This window comes from Acomys russatus, chromosome 12, assembly GCF_903995435.1.
Source record: "Acomys russatus chromosome 12, mAcoRus1.1, whole genome shotgun sequence".
NCBI lineage: Eukaryota > Metazoa > Chordata > Mammalia > Rodentia > Muridae > Acomys > Acomys russatus.
Genome location: NC_067148.1, coordinates 40,124,011 through 40,130,010, shown reverse-complemented (window position 1 = coordinate 40,130,010; position 6,000 = coordinate 40,124,011).

Sequence of the window (6,000 nt, the reverse complement as noted above, 5' to 3'; positions counted from 1 at the left end):
TGAGTCTAGATCTGACAAAGCTTGGCGTGCCCTCAGCCTGAGATGGTCATCCCAAGTGACAGATGGGTCACCTGACAGCGGTGCTTTAAGTTCGCAGGTGTCCTTTGCAGGGGTAACTGGACCACTGTTCTCAGACCCCGGACTCTGCTGTAGGCCCCTTTTGCTATGAGAACAAGGCTCAGGTTTCAGAGACAGGCTTCCCTGGGGTCGGACTGTGTGCGGAAGATGAGCATGACAGGAAAGTGAGGAGGCACGCTCATGCATGGAAGCTCGAAGGCTCAGGTGAGAGGACCCCCTGGAGCTAGTGGCTCCAGGAAAAACTACCCATGTCCAATTGCTGACTGACTGTCCAAGCTTGGACAAACTGCTGAAGTGTTTAAGTGTCTCCACATGCTGAATGTCGCATAGATGCCTTGCTGATCAGATTCTAGAAGCCTGAGTCTCCAAGCAAAGCCCAGTGACAATGGGTTCCAGGTGCAGGAGGTGAAGGACACCGTGCTCAGGTGCAGCCAGGGTTCTGGGCTCATGTCCCACTGTTGTGTGTGTGTGTGGGGGGGGGGGGGGCTGGAGGCGCTGGGCCATGAGAAGGGGGACAGCAGGAGAGAGGCCGAGTCCAGGGACCTGCAAGCAGCCTGGCAGCTGCCATTGAACCTTTAAAGGCAGGGAACCAATTCCATTTCGTGATAACAATGCAAACCACAGTAACACCTGCCTTCAGAGGAGCTCTCATGTGCACACACTCTCTAAAACATACCACTACCTCACACAACTGACTCCTGAGGCTCAGTGCTCACTACCTTCTCTTGGCAGTTCCTGAACCCCCTGGGGGAAAAAATAGGAAAGAAGGCAGCTGCTTGCAAGACTGGGCACAGCGGCTTCAAGGGGCAGGACCATGGCTCGTGCCAGGCACACTCCAGACCGCTTCTAATCGGGGTGCTTTCTTATGATCCCCATTACAAATCACCATCCCCATTACAAATTGGCCTGTAGTCGTGAAACGCAACCTCAGTGTGAGATGCAGACCAGCTCAGATTCCTCCCTCTCCTCAGCACTAGCCAGGCGACAGTCTGAGGAAGGAAGGACCCCATGCTTTCCCCATACTATGAAGCTTATCACCCGGCTGTAAGCAGCAGCTACGTGACACTGTAAAATGCAGAAAGAAATAGAAGCAGCCCCACACCATCACCGAATCACAGCATCCCTAGATGGCTGCACCAGCCCATCTCTAAGACGGAAGCTAAAAGCCCCACACAGTTTCTACAAAGGTCCCACAAATAGATTCTTCATCCTATGCCTGGTGAGACGCTGCTGAAATCAAAGGACCCAAATGACCTGGGATGTTCAGGGATGCAGATCCTGTCTGCAATGTGGTCCCCAGACCCCAGGGCTGGAGAAAGGAGGACAAGGCAGCTGGAAGGTGTGAAGAGCTTAGCTGTCCAATCACGGGCAGGGGGTGTCCATCTTCCCCTGAAATGCAGTGGCTTAGGACATGATTCTGTCTCTGTGAAAGCAGCCAGGCAGAGCAAAGTGGTACAGCTCTGTAGCTGTTCCAATTTTGAAGGGGGTTGGGAGCTGAAACTGTCACTACCCAGAATGCACAGGGCAGGCAGCCTCATGTTCTAAGTCGATGAACAGTCTTGGAGATGCTCACAAAAGTGATCTCCCCCAGAACAGCTGGAAGGCCTGCAGGTGACCTCTGTGCCTACTAGTGGATGTTGTCCTTGTGCCCTGGACAGTAAAAACAGCCAGGTGCAAAGCTGACCACAAAGGACTCCATTTTGAAAATAATGTCTGTGTGATGGATCTTGAGGTAATACAGATTTTTCAATTTCTTCTGCCAAGTTGTGTTTTTCTAAATCATCTATAGTGAGTTTAGATCACTCAAAACACAGAATTCCCTCCGTGCCTCATACCACCGAGAGCCTTGTTCCCAGATCTCAGGTCTGAACCTCCATGTTTTATGTGCTGTCCCCTCAACATTCACGTTGACTCAGCCAATGGCTCAGGCCTGAAATTTCACAGTCACCCTAAGCTACATGGTGAATTAGGCTACATGAGATTCTGTCTCAACAAAGAAACAACAAAACCCCAATTTGCAAGGGTTCCAGGTGGTTCCAAACAGCAGTGGTGGTGGGAGAGAACTTGTTCCAACCTTCCATGAAGGGAGGTTGGATGGAGGTAAAATGCTGGAAAGCTGCCTAAAGACTCTGCACACCATCCTAGAAGTCTGGGCTCACTCTATGACACTACGAGTCCCTCGGCCACCTTCAGGCCAGAAGGCTCCATCGGATCTATATTCTGGGTTCTAGGAACAGAGGCAAGACTGCAATGGAGTGTCCTCGTGTGGAGGGTACTGAGTGTGTCTGCTGGGTGAATCCAGGAAGTAAAAGTAGAAAGAACTGCTGGAGGCGGGGCTCAAAGACACACAACTACTCACTGGTCACACCACGGATCACAAAATGACATGGCAGGACTGACTGCAAGCCCCCAGGAACCCTGTCAGCATTCATGTCAACACACAGTCTCCAAGCTTTGGTGACGATGAGTGTGGTACAATGAGGTAGAGAGAGACCTTCCATAGTCCAAAGTTATTCACAGACCAAGACTAAACACACAAAAGGAAAGCCCACACAAAACACCACAAACACTTTACAACGCTACAACTCCAGAGGCTGCTGGGAAGAGGAGAAAGGGTCTGGGGGATAACCCTGGGCTGCAGTAAGCTTTACTGCCTGTCCTGGTTACTTTATATTGTTAATCTAATACCACTTAAAATCACCTGGGAAGACAGAACCTCAATTAACTACCCAATCAGATTGGCCAATGGCCTTGTCTGGGAGAGACTGTCTTGATGATTGATGTGGGAGGTCAATCCCTATGAAGAGGAGTTCTGGGCTATATAAGAAAACTAGCTGAGCAAGCCAGAGAGCAAACCAACGAGCATCATTCCTCCACTGTCTCGGCTTTGAGACTCATACTTTGAGCTCCTGTCCTGGCTTCCCTCAATAATGGACTGTGATCCGGAAGTGAAAGAATTAATAAGCCCTTTCCTCCCCTACGTTGTATTTGGTTACGATGCTTATCATAACAACACAAAGGAAGCTGTCCCTGGACTACACAGACTAGAACCAGGGCAGCTGGTCCACATGTCAGAAGAACTGAGGAAGGAAGCTATCACCAAGTTGCGAAGTGTAGGCACCAGCCACACAGCGATGCCTCTGTCAATACTGGGGCTGCCTAACAAGGACGCCTAACATACAGCAGGAATCATAAGTCAACTAACTCAACTGTTCTATGCCAAGTTCCCCATCACAAAGAAAACACAAGGGCTTTGCAAGTACCCAAGAATAACCTCAAATACCCACTCTGAGTAGAGTTCAAAGAATATCCAGAACATTCCATCAGCCATCACTAGTAGGTTAGAAGAAAGGTCATTCGAGAACAGTCTGTCAGGCATCACTATTATCGCTCGGTTAAAGTAGACGCCAATCCAACCAGCCCTCATGCTTCCTTCACTCCTTCCACTGAGGACTAGTGACCAAAACCAGGTGGCTCGGGTCACCCTCAGGGAAGGGGTAGGTCTCTGTGCAGGTGGCAGGAGGCCCAGGAAGTACTCTGGTCCATTGAGTGGAGGACTTCTTGCTGGTGGGCAGTCAGAGAGAGCAGCATACGGAGCAGAGATATCTGGGGCAGACCACTGAAGTCTAAGATGCCTCCTCAGGGTGGTGCGGGCCATGAGCAGACTGCCTCAACTAAGCAGCAGGCTCTAATGGAGGAGACACAGCCAGTGTCATACCATACAGGAGTACTTTACATCAGGGCTCTGGACAAGATGGCTACAATGACATTATCTATGGAGGGAGGGCAAGATTAGTAAGAGCTTACGCAAAAGAGATGGGCGTGGCTGTGATGCTAGGGCAGAGGCTGGGCACAGCATAGGGGAAGAATTCTCTTTTACCAGGAGAGCAACCATCAGTGCCCTGCACTTCAGGTGCAGAGATGTACATGGAGGAGGGTGGAGGGTGGTAACTGCTGCACACAGACCACCAGAAGAGGCCAAGAGCCCAGGTAGCCTGGGGGCGGCAGGGAGGTGAGAGACAGCAAAGATAAGCATCAAGGTGAGGACTGAGGCCCCTCTCGCACCTCCATGCTCTCTCACCCAGTCAAGCCTTGCCTCCTGCCTTTGCTCCAAGACATTTTCTGGCCACTCTCACATCTCACCCATGACCCCAGGTTCCTGCCTCCCACCCACCATGCTCCTCAGACTGGTTCCAGCAATGGCCTGTTCACCCTGGCATCTGAAGGGCTGGTGTCCAGACTGGGCAGAAGAGCCTGATGAAGAGGCCTGTCCTTCACTGCTGGACTCTGCTGTTCTCCACTCTAAGGGCTCCCTCAGCACTGTGACTTACATTGTCTGTTACGCAAATGCAGTAAGAATCCCCACTCCCTCAACTGGGCCAGGAAAATAGCTTCCGGGCAAAATGCTGAAGACAGCGGACAGCTTTGTCAAAAAACATTAGAGGCCCTGTCTATCAGTACAGTTATCCCAGCACACTAGAGATGGGTAGGGCATGAACATCCAAGAATCAGGAGGAGAAAATACACAAGCTTGGCCTCTCCGCTCCAAAAGATCCTCTCTCAAGGATAAAGCAAGCTTAATAAAGCAAAGCGTTGTGCTCTCTGCTGGACAGATGATGCTCACACAGGTTGGTATCAAAAGAAGCTGCCATCCATGAAAATTACTGAATTTCTGAAGTTTCTCCAGAACCTTCAAATTCATATGAGGACAAGAGGAGCAAAACAGTAGCCACAGCCCAAGAAACCTCAGGCACCAGGTATTTAAGAGGTAGAGAGGGGCAGGGAGTTAAGCCCAAGATGGAGGTACTTAGGTTCCCCATGTTTGCCTGGTGTTTTCAGAGACAGAGCCCTGGGTTTTCCTGCATCGTCATCTGGCTACATTTCTTTCTCAATAACCCAGGGTCAGGACCATTTAACCCTGTGAGTATCCCTGGAGACTGAATAAGTCAAAGATCACGCTGTAGTAACTGCCTGGCAAGACTCTGCAAATACCAGGCACCGTGTCTCTGACCCTCTTTGCTAAAAGGTATGCTCTGCTTTGTTTCCTTGAACGGGGAGAGACGCCTCCATGTCACATCTCACACCAAGGCGATATTTGCATGTTCCTTTCCAAGGCCATGGGCGGAAGCTCAGCAAAACGATTGCCAGCAGCATCGACAGAAGGTAAAAGACAACCACAAACAAATTAATAATCTCAGAGTCACAAGCGCCCGCGATTTTCCCATAATGCCCAGTTTCCCATCATATGCTAAGCAGTCAATGGGCATTTTGCTCTGTCAGTCACCTGTTAGCCAACCTCCTGGCACAGTATTGACTGCAGAAATAACTGCTGGTGTGGCCACTCTCTTCCTGCTCAGAGGAAGCATTCCTTCTCTCCGGAGTGAGAACCACACTCGTGCTTAACGAGCAGTCAGTCTCCAGATGAGTTTTTTAAAAGGTGCTCACGGTACCTTTCTTGGGTTTCATGGCTGCATCCTCTGACCTCTCCCTGGGGATGCTGAGGACCACAGTTTTCTTCTAAGGAGCAGGCTGTATCCAAATCCAGGTGTACGTGCGTTAAAGAGACATCACCCTGGTAGTCAGGGAACTACAAGTTAATAGTATAGTAAACGTGGGTGCTAAAAAGATGGTCTTCACAGGAGACTGGCCTGCCTGATCAACCTCAGAAAAGGCTGACTCAGTGCAGCTATTCCCATTGGCAGAGGCAACCAGGCGATAAAATGTCCAGCTGTAAGGAAAGGCTCTTCAACAGAGGGCAATTTTAGGAACGTCTCACAAGACTAGAGAAAAATGTTCCACCTGTGTGGCATTCATGTGAGGTTGCAGGCAAGGAGCCCAATTCCTCTGCACAGCGAGACTATGATGAAGGGACCCAGGGTGAGAAAGGACCTGAGGGCTCAGCCCCTTGCCATGTTACCTCCC